At 43.3% G+C, this 14,793-nt stretch overlaps 1 protein-coding gene across 40 annotated transcripts in view; it reads left to right on the forward strand.

Moving 5' to 3' along the window:
- Nucleotides 1–14,793, forward strand: part of GATA5 (GATA binding protein 5) — a 2,064,317-nt gene that overhangs the window by 1,823,689 nt on the left and 225,835 nt on the right. Inside the window, exon 1 of one of the 40 annotated variants that reach the window (XM_068262928.1) lies at nt 13,751–13,865. The exons of the other annotated variants lie outside the window; for them this stretch is intronic. The gene's annotated coding sequence lies outside the window, so the exon portion shown is untranslated. Of the gene's footprint in view, nt 1–13,750; nt 13,866–14,793 lie in introns of those variants that run through there. 40 annotated transcript variants of the gene reach the window in all.

Raw genomic sequence — 14,793 nt, forward strand, 5'->3', positions numbered from 1 at the left:
ACTACAAATTAAAGGGTACCTGAGACGGATGAAAAGTAAAGTGTTATACATACCTGAGGCTTCCTCCAGCCCCCTTCAGGCTAATCAGTCCCTCGCTGTCCTCCACCACCCGGATCTTCTGATATGAGTCCTAGTAATTCAGCCAGTCAGCGCTGTCCGGCCGCATGCCGCTCCCACAGCCAGGAACATTCTGCACCTGCGCAATAGTGCGGCACAGGTGTAGTATGCTCCTGGCGGCGGAGTGTGTGCATGCGCACTACACCTGACTGGCTCAAGTACCTGGACTCATAGCAGAAGATCCAGGTGGTGGAGGAGGACAACGAGGGACTGATTATCCTGAAGGCGGCTGGAGGAAGCCCCAGGTATGTATAAAACTTTAATTTCATCTGTCTCAGGTTTACTTTGTTACACAGTAGTACTATACTCTACATATGCACTCTCCACAGAGCTGCAGGGAATCCACTGAGAACACAGAGGTGTTGTCTGTCACCCATAAACCTTGTTCAGATTGTGCATGAAGAATGTGTAATAGAGGAAGAATCTCCTCATTCCCCTGCAGAGTACCTGCACATCAGTCTTACATGTACCCACACTTACATTGCCTAGGGCCTGATAGATGTTCTTTGTTCCGGTTTGTACCTTTTACAAGTACTCTTACCAAGGACTAGTTTTAGTCTAAAGGGAATAAATATAGTAGTCTACATATCCTTCTCACTTCAGTTGTCTTGTAAAATTCCTAAGCGTTGGCAGTTAAGAGACGAATTTCATGTTACATACTTTTAATCAACAAAATTGTAATATGCAAATTAGAGGAGTCGGAGTCGAGGAGTCGGAGTCGGTGGATTTTTGGACCGACTCCACAGCCCTGGTAGCACCGCCTGCAAATTCACACGTAATGTAATTCTGTGTGAATCGCTCACCAAGGTTTCCTCTGGAGACACAATAGGTGTGTGTTTTTCTGTCAAGCAGAACTAGTTATTAGGGATGAGCGAGAATGTTCTGGCAAAAAAGCGAGCTTGTCCTGCAGTGTGTTAACTCCCTTGCCGGTCTAATTCCCGTGGCAAGGAGGCAGCAGAGCACTTTTTTTAATTTATTTTTTTTTAAATCATGTAGCGAGCCCAGGGCTCGCTACATGATAGCCGCTGAGCAGCGGCATCTCCGCAGCCACTCCGATCGCCTCCGGCGATCAGAGTAAGCAGGAAATCCCGTACAGAACGGGATTTCCTGCTGGGCTTCCCCGGTCGCCATGGCGACGGGGCGGGATGATGTCACCCACGTCATGGACGTCGGGACATCAGAGGGAATCCCGATCCACCCCTTAGCGCTGCCTGGCACTGATTGGCCAGGCTGCGCAAGGGGTCTGGAGGGGGAGGGGGGCGGCGCAGCGGGTAGCGGCAAATCGGCGGTGAGCGGCGGCGATCGGATGTTACAAGCAGCTAGCAAAGTGCTAGCTGCATGTAACAAAAAAAAAAACTATGCAAATCGGCCCAGCGGGGCCTGAGAAATCCTCCTGCGCAGGTTACCCCGAGCTGAGCTCGGGATAACCGGCAAGGAGGTTAATACAAAGCCTGCATGCAGCAAGTTAGAATAATGCGAACCGTTACAACTCAGTACTGTGAACAGCCCCATAGAATTGTATGGGCAGTGAGCTGACATGCAAAAATATTCTGCAACACAACTGACCACTGTGAACAGGGCCTAACACTTCTGCCTTCACAGCAGAAGTTCCAGCTTAGAAAGCAGAAGTGTAAGAAGATGGAAGGCAGCATAGAACGCATCGAGAGGGAGGCTGTGGCTAGGTGAGTTAACCCCTGCATACACAGCTCTCGCCTCCCACACGTTTTTTTCCTCGAGAATCCCTACTATGATTTGTTTATTCTCTTTTGTTGAAAATGCAGATGAGTAAAAATGCAAAATGTAAGCGCATAAAACGCAAACAAAATGCAGAAACACCTTAAAGGATGCATGTGGCAAATGTAATAAATCTGATTTACTTACCTGAGGTTTTTTACAGCCTCTAGAAGCCTATGTATCCCTTGCCAGTGGGTCCCCTCCGTAGCAGCTGCCGACCCAGCCAGGTCATCGCTTCTGTGCATGCACGCAGCTGAGCTCCCGTGGCTGACCCCGGGAGACTGCCTGAGAGCGGAGCTGTAGCAAGGGACACGTAGGCTTCTGGGGGCTGGAGGAAACTTCGGGTAAATCAGATTTTGTTATATTTACCTCATGCATCTTTTAAAATGCATGATTTTCTGCATGTGCAACTGTGCTCCCAGCGTTATGCAGCTAAATCCCTGTCCAGTGATGCAGCATTGTACTTTGTACTTTTTCATATAATGCATCATTAGCTATCTTGTCTGCACTCTCTGTTGCTCACACTAAATCATCCTTTTCAGTTATTCATTTTTTTTTTCATTTTACTGTTATAGATTCCATTCCAGGAAGCTGTAAGTTGAATTTGTTTGTGAGTTGAGTCATAGTTAAACATGGATAAATTATCTACTTTTAGACTATTCTGGATTTGGACACATACAGTGCTGCCCATAATTATTCATACCCCTGGCAAATTTTGACTTAAAGGATACCACAACAATGATTAGCATGTGACGCTCGGTGTAATGGAGCGCACACGCAGCACAGGGTCAGCGTGTTTCTGAGCCTCGCACTATGCGCCAGCCAGAAGTGAAGAGGGAAGGACATACTGCGCACACAGGGCGCAGTATGTCCGGGTCAAAGTTCAGGAAAGTCGCAGCACATCGGGATGGATAGAATGAGAACGGTGGCAGACGGATGGGGGTGAAGGAACAGCTGGTATGTGCTGATTACAACCTACACAGTGCTGCAATCATTTTTACCACAACCGTTCGGTTGTGGTATCCTTTAAAGGGATACTGTAGGGGGTCGGGGGAAAATGAGCTGAACTTACCCGGGGCTTCTTAGGGTCCCCCACAGACATCCTGTGCCCACGCAGCCACTCACCGATGCTCCGGCCCCGCCTCCAGTTCACTTCTAGAATTTCAGACTTTAAAGTCTGAAAACCACTGCGCTGTGTTGCTGTGTCCTTGTTTCCGCTGATGTCACCAGGAGCGTACTGCGCAGACATAGACCATACTAGGCCTGCGTAGTACACTCCTGGTGACATCAGCGGGATAGAGGACACGGCAACGCAGGCGCAGTGGTTTTCAGACTTTAAAGTCTGAAATTCCAGAAGTGAATGGGAGGGGGGGCCAGAGCATTGGGGAGTGGCTGCGTGGGCACAGGATGTCTGTGGGGGACCATTAGAAGCCCCGGGTAAGTTCAACTCATTTTCCCCCGACCCCTTACAGTATCCCTTTAAAGTTACTTTTATTCAACCAGCAAGTCATTTTTTGATGGGAAATGACATGGGTGTCTCCTCAAAAGATAATAAGATGATGTACAAGAGGCATTATTGTGGAAGTAAAACATTTCTCAGCTTTTATTTACATTTGAGCAAAAAAGTGTCCAGTCCAAAATTATTAATACCCTTCTCAATAAATCAACAGAAAAGCCTTTATTGGCCATTACATCAATGAAAATTGCAGACCAGCTTTTTGCATGTCTCCACAGGTATTTTGCCCATTCATCTTAAGTAATAATCTCTAAATATTTCAGGTTGGAGGGTCATCTTGCCATCACCCTGATCTTTAGCTCCCTCCACAGGTTCTCAATTGGATTCAAGTCAGGACTCTGGCTGGGCCACTCTAAAATGTTAATGTTGTTGTCTACTAAACCGTTTCTTCACCACTTTTGCTGTGTGTTTTGGGTCATTGTCATGCTGAAATGTACACTGGTGCCCAAGGCGAAGTTTCTCTGCAGACTGCCTGATGTTGTTATTGAAAATCCTCATGCATTGCTCTTTTTTCATGATGCCGTTTACTGTGATTAGGTTCCCTGGTGTAATGCTGGGGGGGGTCATACTTTCTGACCACCCAGCACAACAAGGCTAAGAGCTGGATAATGGAAGAGGTTACACAGGCTGCCCAGAGCAACTGCACCTCTGGGCTTCCGATATCTCTACAAATAAACACAATGGCAGTGCAGTGCGATGTTGCGCTGCCTTAGTTCGCACTGTGCTGCCGATGGCAAGCATTCAGACAGGTACAAGACAGGACTATAGATTGGAGCGTAACTAGTAGCAACCGCAGCTCACAGTCTCTTCCACAGAAGCAGAGCAAGCAGGCTAACAACAGTCACCAGCAAGCATCCACCCAGGCAGGACTACAGGATACAACGTAACTAATCGCAACTGCAGCCTATAGTTACGTTCCCAGAAACTAGAGTAGCAGGAATACTACAGGCACCAACGTGGTGATGGCAGAATCCAAGCTATCTGGACAATAGACTTCACTGATCCATCGCGGATGCAGTGAATGTCCATCAAGCATCGAACTAGGCAATACACAATTATAAGAAAAATAACAAACGGCTCAACTAACGGATAAATATATATGAATATATTGCCGAATGCAAGCAGATAAGCCAGAACTGTCCGTTTTCAGCTCCACTGCAACAGACAGAATACGCTACAGGAGGGATCCTTACACCTGGCCCATTGGCTGAAAAAATACCCCCAAAGCATTAGGTTCCCACCACCATGTTTGACAGTGGGGATGGTGTTCTTTGGGTTGAAGGCTTCTCCTTTTTTCGTCAAATGAAGGAAACATCATTGTGACCAAACGATTCAATTTTTGTTTCATAACATAGAAGACCAGAAGTCTTCTTCTTTGCCCAGATGAGCATTTGCAAAGGCCAAGAGAGCTTTTGTATGCCTTATCTGGAGAAGTGGCGTCCTCCTTGGTCTGCATCTGTGGAGCACAGCAGGGGGGGGGGATTGCCTGCCTTGAGACATTGCCACCAGCAGAGCCCAGATTCACCAGGACGGCCCAGGTGGTGATCCTTGGATTCTTTTTCACCTCTCTCACTATCCTCATGGCCAGCAGTGTCGTTTTGGCTACCGACCACGTCCTCTGAGATTTTCCACAGTGCGGAACATCTTGGGCTTGATTCACTAAAACAAATAGCATGCCTTATCACGAGTAGTATAGTGAGTGCTACAAACCTGCAGGGGCTCAGGGCAGGATGAGTGGCGCTCTCATCATTGCCAATTAGCAGGCATAAGTTTGCTATGCTACTTTGATAAGGCGTGTTAACTTTGATAAGGCGTGCTAACTTTGATAAGGCATGCTATTTGTCTTAGTGAATCAAGCCCCTTGTATTTTTAAATAATACTTTGCACTGTAGCCACTGAAACTTGAAAACATTTAGAAATGGCCTTGCAGTTCTTTCCTGACTTGTGAGCAGCCACAATGCAAGTTACATTGTAACGCAGCACGTCAAGTTAAAGTGCTGCGTGCTGTAGGTTATAAGCGGCTAAGCCACGTTAGACTGTTTGCACATGCTCAGTAGTATTGGAGGAGGAAGTCTCCCCTCCTCCTCCTCGGCCAGCCACATGGCTATTTAATATTCACTGCACGGGGTGACGTGCAGTGTTTACTTCCTGGAGTGGCCGCTCTGTGCGGCGATTGGCTGGCGGGACCACGTGATGCCTCATGCGTCCAAGAGTACGCATCACGGCATCATGGACGCCAGAGTGAGCTGCACAACGCGGCTCAGTCTGACGTCCACATCCAACACCACCAGGCGTTGCGTAAGGGTCACGTTATGCGACCATAACGTCCCCTAAAACGCAACGTCCTGGTGGGAAAGTAGCCTTTCTGCCAGGGGTATAAATAATTACGGGCAGCACTGTAGTATAAACAATAAATTTGTTGTTTTCACTGTGTTGTTAATGTGTTCTAACACAGTAACCAAGCAGTTTGGGGTGACCGAAAACCAAAAGGAGAGTATAGGGTACTAAAAGAGACTGAAAAGCCCTCCTACTAAAAAACAATGCTTAGGTTGGTTTGCCTTCTTAAACAGAAGGAATTTGTGATAATCCAGCTTTAAGTGAATATCTGTGGTTACCCACAATGCACCGCTACTGAATATGCAAATTATCTCCTTATGCCCCTGAAAGCCAGGCTTGCATCCAGAACCGCTGGTGTCTAGCAAGCCTACAGCTTATACATGTTATAGAGCCACATCAATCTCACATGCAAACAGCCTTCTTCTGACTTTTGGTCCTCATCAGTGCATGGCAGGGATTGATATGGCTCTATGGGATAGGGCTTAGACCAGTACAATACAGTAACCAAGCAACAACTTTCACCAGTTTGTACAGTACTGTAACGGCTTGTACACACGCCTGACTCAAGTCGGCTGAAATGGCCAAAAACGACCACCTCAGCAGATAATCAGGCACGTGCACAGAGGTGCCTGAACCCCACGCAAATGAATTGCCTGGCGGATTGACTCATTTCCAGTGATGGTCAACTTCATTGTTTGCACCACAGCAGCACGACGATACGCAGGCGACACTCCGTCATCCTTCCGCCCCCCGCATAGCAAAACAGCGGGTCGTCAGCTACACACCTGACATGTGTATGTACTGCTGAGCCCAGCAATGTCACCCAAGGGGATCGGGTTCATACCACAGACAGGCGACATCAGTAGTTTGGTTACCCTAATATGTAGCAACAAAAATTCATCCCAAAAACATCCAGATAAGTCCATTGGCTTCCCCCTAAACTGGTCCTAGACTACAATGGACATATGTCTGTGGTAGGGATTAGACTGTAAACTCCTCTGAGGACAGTCAGTGACATGACTATGTACTCTGTACAGTGCTGTAGAAGATGTCAGTGCTATATAAATACATAATAATAATAATATGGTAGGACATTAGACTATGACTATGGTAGGATTAGAGTGTTATGACTATGATAGGATTAGAGTGTGAGCTCCTCTGAGGACAGTCAGTGACATGACTGTGTACTCTGTACAGTGCTGTAGAAGATGTCAGTGCTATATAAATACATAATAATAATAATAATAATATGGTAGGACATTAGACTATGACTATGGTAGGATTAGAGTGTTATGACTATGATAGGATTAGAGTGTGAGCTCCTCTGAGGACAGTCAGTGACAAAACTATGTACTATGTACAGTGCTGCAGTAGATGTCAGTGGTATATAAATACATAATAATAATAATAATATGGTAGGACATTAGACTATGACTATGGCAGGATTAGAGTGTGAGCTCCTCTGAGGACAGTCAGTGACATGACTATGTACTCTGTAAAGTGCTGCTGCAGAAGATGTCAGCGCTATATAATTACTAAATAATAATATGTCATAAAACCAGTACAGTACAATTTATTCATAAAGACCAGTTTGCATGCATGAAAAGTTGTAACTTAAAGAGACACTGAAGCAACTAATTTCGCCCTTGCAAGCTTACAATCTAAAGGATTATTTTTTATAATGTTAGTGTTACCATCTTCCATAATGCTGGACAAAACAAATAGTACAGAGTAAATAGTGGGGAGCATAGATACATGACAGAAAAAATATATCTTTTTATTCATTTTGTATCTCGCAATCTGTTCTAATTCATCATGTTACATTTGTTAGTTCTGTATTATGTGACCAGTGTGTATATTTAATGTATACCATTATCATGTACCCCATGTTTGTTTTCCTTACTTTGTACAGCATCAGGAAATATGTTGGCACTTTATAAATATATATATGTATTTCTCTCTCTGTAATCTCTCATGTGACTTGCTATATGGAATAGGGAACATTACTTAGGAGAATCGGTAATTGTAGTAACCGTAAAATGTGATGTATCTGTTGAATTGACGTGTTGTAGTTGTTCTCTCTTGCTATATCTGTCTGTGTGTGTGTGCTGTCCTCTCTCTATCGATCTTCCTCTGTATTTCCATGCCCTGCTCCCCCCTGCAGTTATGGTCATGCATTATTGGTTTAGTTATTTGGACTTCTGTGGGTGAGGTCATGTGAGGGCATGCCCCAGGTGGGTGGCACAGTGTGACTATAATCACTGGCACACTTCTACAATGTGTCCTCAGTGGGAGGTGCAGCGCTCCTGCTGTCGGTGAACTACAAGTGACAGCATGTCTTGGAGCCATGCAGAGACTTGTAGTTTCCCTGAAGTGGCCAGTCTATTTAGTGAGAGGGGTAGATTACTGCTTATGCCTGGTAACATGTATAGATCACACAGTGAGCCCCGGTTCCGGGGTGCAGGGCCTCCTCCATCCATCAGTCATCTCCTCAGGGTGCCCATAATAAGCAGTGAGAGCAGATAAACACTCCGTGTTGATTAGATTAGACTGTCTCCAGGTCACCTGCATGCAGAAGGCGCAGTCCAATGTGTGACCCCAGCACTGACAGTCCCAGACGAGGCCTGCTGAGTGCCGGGTGACAAGGGACAGCTGCTGCCTGCCCTATACACGCTGACCACTCAGCTCATCCTAATTAGGGGCTCACTTCATACATAGGGCTCACAATGCCCACTACACACCATGCAATTCCCCCTCAGCTCCACACGTCCATTCCATCATCTCTGACAGGTTTCCGATTGACTTTGCCATCCATTTTGTGCAGAAGTGATCAGAAAATTGATCGAAGATCGTAAATCTGATCGGACCTGTCAGAAATGATCAATTCGACCAGTCAATCTAATGGGAAATTGTATGGCGTGTACCAGGCATAGGTAGGCTATACATTATATATATATATATCTATATATATATATATATATATATATATCTATATCTATATCTATCTATCTATCTATCTATCTATCTATATATATATATATATATATATATATTATATATATATATATATATATGAGACCCCTTTGCCAACTGGAATGTAAGCATGCAAGGGCAGGGACCTCCTTCTAGTCTTTTTTTTCTGATGGTATTTATCATATGAACATGCACCAGTATTGGTGATGTCTCATACCTCAAACCACACATCAGCTATGGTATTTGTATTGCTGGATGTCCTGGTTGCACAGAGTTCTGAACCCCTCATATATCTATGCTCCCCATTATTTGTTTATGTACAGTAATATAGATGATGTTGTCTAAATTATTGCTATTATTATGACAAAAGTAACATGATGAATACAATGTATTCAATGTACAATGTAACATATTCCATGACACAAAATGGTGAGAACCCTGCCCTTGGGAGCTTACAATCTAAATAATAATAATGATGTCCAGTTCTCATGATCCCACGAATCAGCCTTGTGTAAGCACAATCCCCCCTCCTCTCTCCATATGATAATCCGTGTGACAATCTGTGGCTGCCCTGCGTTGTAGCAGAGGTCACGGATACAGTATAGTCTTGTGGCTATATTGTGTCAGGTCTCATAATGAGGGGACAAGTGACAATATCAGTGGGATGATTACACCAGAGTCCCAGTGATACGGCAAAACAAGGGGTACCCCAATATTATATTACAGGGATTGCCCTGTCCCCCCTAAGCTATGTTTACAGCTCACCCCCATCTCCTCTAGAGTGCTGCCATACAGAGTGTCGGTGTACAATGTTGTTACACTGTAACCAGCAGCGCTGTTTGCTCTGGGCTGCTGACAATAATGTATCACTTCTGAGCTGACTTAACTTTACCGACCCCTAAATAAACAATTACAAACAAGCAGGATGCACAAAGACCTTCACCATAAATTACCCCAGCGATGGCTGGCAAAAGATGTCCGATTTATAGAAGGGAAAATAAATGAACCTGGTTGCTATGGGATACAGCCTCAGCAGCTTTGAACTGGTATCCATAGCAATGCATCAGAGTTTGCCGATCATGAATATATATGTATATTTCATAAACCCTACAAAATACATCTGTTGTAGATTTAATATATACGTATTTCCTTATTGAGCTTATTAAGCTAGTTGCAAATAATTTTCGTTTTAAGAAGGCACATTTAAATTTAGATTATTATTATTATTATTATTATTATTATTATTCAGATTTTCTACACAGTACAGCAATAAGTGCTGGAGTCTGGATGTGAAATGATAACGGCAATATTCCTACATTCCTAAAATATGTTTATTTAAATATATTTAAATAGATAGTATACAATTCACATGATGTTTGATAACAAAGAGATTATTATGAAACTACTATTATACTGTATATTAGTAAATATATATATATATATATATATATATATATATATATATATATATATATATATTCTCATTTTTAATTGTACCTCGTTTTTGTTTTTGTAACCTGTGAACTAGCTGCTCAGAATGAAATGATTGGTACATATAGTTTACAACCAGAGTATATGTAGCGGTGCCATACCATAGATCTAAAACATACATTTATATATAGGTGTATTTAGACTCTCTACGGATCTATAAGTAGACTGTAGCTGAAATGTATACTCACATCTGCTAATACTATATTGTACATTTAATGAGCTGTAGTTCTAGACACAGAATAAATACTCAGTGCTGCAGTATAGTAAATGTGTGTATTGATCCCCACTACATTATTAGCAAGTTATCCATTCTGAGCAATACAATCCGGATGACCTAGCTGAGAAATAAGCTGATCCCAGTATACACCATGCTGTTATATATATATTTTGCTATTGGTGGTCTGTATTCAGGACTCTTTAAGAACTTTATAGATTATGATAAGTCACAAAAGTCCTCTATATAGAAGACTACCGTGTGGTCTATAATTCATCCCTAATGTATAGCCAGCAATACTATAATATTCTGCACTGTTAGTATTATATGTGCAGTCATACTGCAATGATCAGTATTACTGAACACTGGCTTTATACTGTACTAATGTATTGTGTATTTATTAAAACTGTACACATTCCCCTGTACTGATTGAATTGACATCTACATAAAACATATTCCTTTCTAGCTTATGTAAGACAATGTGGGCCGTTCTGGGTATGGAATCTGTATGCTGATAAATAGGTTGTGCCCATATAATGCCATCCACAAAGCACTGTCCCTGCACTGCACAGCACAGGCCATACATGCCATCCATACACACTATAGAGATTATTATACAGTGAGGGCAACTATTCAGTTTATTTTACACCTGATCTCAACTACCCAATGCACTCTATAATGTGTGCAAGCCTTACTGCAGTGCTGACATCACACATACACATATATCCTAGCCCATATACATATATATACCTGTAGTGTGTGTACAGCCTGTATCAGCTGGTGTCAGGTATGTCCATGCTAAGTATAGTGGTGCCATGATGATGAGCAGCCGAATAAATACTATATGTGTGTAAATGAATATATCTATATCCACATATCTATAGTTATATCTACAGATCATCTGTATATCTCTATCTACCTGTATGTCTAGCTATCTATCTATATATGTATATAATTGTATTAATATATAAAGCGGGACCACTGATATATTAGCAATGTCTTATGTTGGGAATACACCATGCATTTTTTTTTCAGCAGATAGATGGTTTGATAGATAATTTCCGACATGTCCGATCTAATGCTGGGAATACACGGCTCAATTTTGAGCCATTAAGATGGCTCGATAGATCATTTCTGACTGTTCAATCATTTTGCCGCTCGATTCCTCATTGAAGTGAATTGAAAAAAAGATTAAAAACCCAAGCGGAAGATAAGAGAATCAAGCGGGCAAAACGATCGGGCGCATAATCGAGCGCCAGAATTGACCCGTGTAATCCCAGCATTACTTTTGATCGTTTTACCGCTCGATTTCTCATAGAAGTGAATGAAAACTGATAAGATAAGAGAATGGAGCGTGAAATCGAGCGGAAAAACAAATCGAAAATCGATCAAACAATAAATCGACTGAAAAAAATGCATTGTGTGTTCCCAGCATAATATCAACTCTAAATCAATGTGATCATTTCCATCAGATTTACAGGATCATAAATAATTGAAAGTTAATTATTGATTGTTCCCACAAACAGGCTGATTAGGGAACTTTCTCTCTTCAAATACATCTGTAAAATCAAACTGGTAGGTGAATTCCGCTACACCTCGGACACCAGGGCAGTGCTGGGACCAGGCGACTTGACCCAAATATGCAACAAGGAAGGAAAAAGTTCCGCACAAACTCCTGTGTGTAATCGAGTCCCAATTTATTAATGCAGGTAAAACGCCATACAGTCAAGGAGTAAAATCAAACATTCCAACGGGAAAATTCTATATTCCCATTGACTATAGAATCATTTCAGGTTCATTTTCTCCACTTAATGTGTGGTTTTCTGTACAATTGGATTGTAAAAACTAATCGGTCACATCTGAGGAAAAATATTGTACTGTTAATACCTTAAAGGGAACCTTAACTGAGAGTGATATGGATGTTGCCTGGCAGTCCAGTTGCCTGGCAGTCCAGCTGATCTCTGTGGCTGCAATAGTGGCTGTATCACACCCTGAAACAAGCATGCAGCTAATCCAGTCTGACTTCCGTCAGAGCACCTGATCCGCATGCTTGTTCAGGGGCTGTGGCTAAAAGTATTAGAGACATAGGATCAGCAGGCGATTCAGGCAACTGGAATTATTTTAAAAGGAAAAATCCATATCCTTCTCAGTTTAGGTTCCCTTTAATGTCAACCCTTAATCAATGTGATCCATCAGATTTGCAGGATGGTAAGTAATCACAAGGTAATTATTGATTCCCAGAAATGGGTTGATTAGGGCACATTTTCTCTTCAGATTCCGATTGACAAAATTCTGCATTCCAATCGTCCATAGAATCCTTTCACATTGATTTTCTCCACATAATGTGTAGTTTTCTGTACAAATTGATTGTAAAAATCTGATTAAATTATTGCATTTGAGGAAAATATTGTACCATTAATGGAAACCATACCAATCTGGATCGATGGATGTGGTTGGATAGATTTAGTTGCATAGAGATAATTGATGGATAGACAAACACAGATAGATAGATAGATAGATAGATAGATAGATAGATAGATAGATAGACTGATGTAGATAAGGTGCCTATACATTACTTGATTTTCCATCAACAGATTATGCAATCAACTTTATTGGACAATCAACTCCAGTGTGGGCAATCAAAGGTCGATTGACTAGCAGCCCACACACTGCAAGCAAGATCCTGGCAATTCTCCTTCACTCCTTCACAGAATAATGATGTGCCTCCATGCTCTGACACCAAAAATCCATTCTGTGTCAATCGAAATGATGTGAACAGTAGCAGATATACTATCGACCAATAGTTTCCATCTGGCCCAATCAAGTAAATTGGTTGCTTCGACAAGATATCTGCCAATTTAATTTGATTGAGCAGAATGGAAGATATGATTCTCCCCCAATCCAATCAAATTATTGAATTGAATGGTCTATCATACAGGAATGTGTGGACACCTGTAAATAGACAAATCGTCAAACAATAGACAGACAGGCACATGGATGGATGGATGTGATTGGATAGATGCAGTTGCACATAGATAGATGATAGGTAGATGGAAGGATGGATGTGGTTGGTTGGTTGGTTGGTCGGATAGATGTGGTTGTGCAATGAGCATGCACACTCCAGGCTGTAGTATAATGGCAGCACGCGTCGGGTGGTATCTGTACAATAGGTGCCAGTCCAGGCAGGTGGCAGCCCCGGATCCGCTTCTCCATCCACAGAGGTGCCCATAGAGACACGCTGGCTGCTGTATGAGCTCAGTTCACCCATCCCCTGACACAGCTCCTGTCACGTGACTCTGCCCATACAATTGCCCTGCTGTAAAGTCTGCCCCAGTCACTCGCACTCCCAGCAGCAGCCAGGCGCCTTCCTGCAGTTCCCTCCTCGCATAGGGCGTCCCAGCACTCCCAGCAGAGCGAGCGGCACAGGACTTCCAGCAGAGCTCGCACCTCAGGACTCCTAGCAGAGCGAGCGGCCAGAGCAGAGTGAGTATGTCTTCCCCTGACTCTCTGCCCCTATCTAGCCAGCTGCCCTTATCTGACAGATAACCCAGGGGAGGCTGCTCCGGATAATGCAAGGACAACTGATTTACACCGCATTCATGACGGATGGATCGCTTATCACAATACAAATGTTTGCCCTAGATGCACAATTTATATACCCCGCGATTATAGGTGGATGCTGGGAGCCCTGCTGTGAGTGTAGCATGCCATCCTGCAACTCTGTGCCAGCACTGTCTGCCCACCGATATGCCCTCTGCAAAGCAATCATACTAGCCTCTCCGGCGCAAAATCGCAGTTTCCGGCAATTTTCTTGTAGCCAGGGGCTCAAGGACAGCACTTCACTGCATGGCATTTATATATAGCATCCACTGGAATTTTCATCTACCGACACATTTTTGTTGCACATTTTTTGTCGAAAATTGCCGTTTTACCCATTAATATATGTTTTTGCAAGTGATAATTCTTACGTGAAACATTGCAGATGGGTACCGTATGTGGCAAATTCCCTTCCTACCCTGGCTGTGCCGACTAATGTCCAAGACAAGTACCAGCCAATTATCGGTCTTCACGGCCCTTCTATAGTCGATATGGGCAAAACGTGGACGCAAATTGCAGTCTGTACCATTTAATGACAGGTTACCAACGTAAACCACCGCTAGGGCCCTCACTAAATGAGTGTCACTTTATTGACAGCCCCCCGAGGCCAGTTCACCAGTGCTGCCAGCAAGTGACTGCCAAATAGTGGCACTAAATACCACCAAAAGTTCATCATTGGAGTCACAGTTTGCTGAAATTATACATATCATAGTGTTGTTTTGTTTTCCTTACCCACTAAAGATCATAGGCTTCAAGTGTACCAGAGGCTGGAGGGGCAAGCTTGGCATAAACACAACGTTTAGAACAAATTGCT

This window comes from Hyperolius riggenbachi, chromosome 12, assembly GCF_040937935.1.
Source record: "Hyperolius riggenbachi isolate aHypRig1 chromosome 12, aHypRig1.pri, whole genome shotgun sequence".
Taxonomy (NCBI): domain Eukaryota; kingdom Metazoa; phylum Chordata; class Amphibia; order Anura; family Hyperoliidae; genus Hyperolius; species Hyperolius riggenbachi.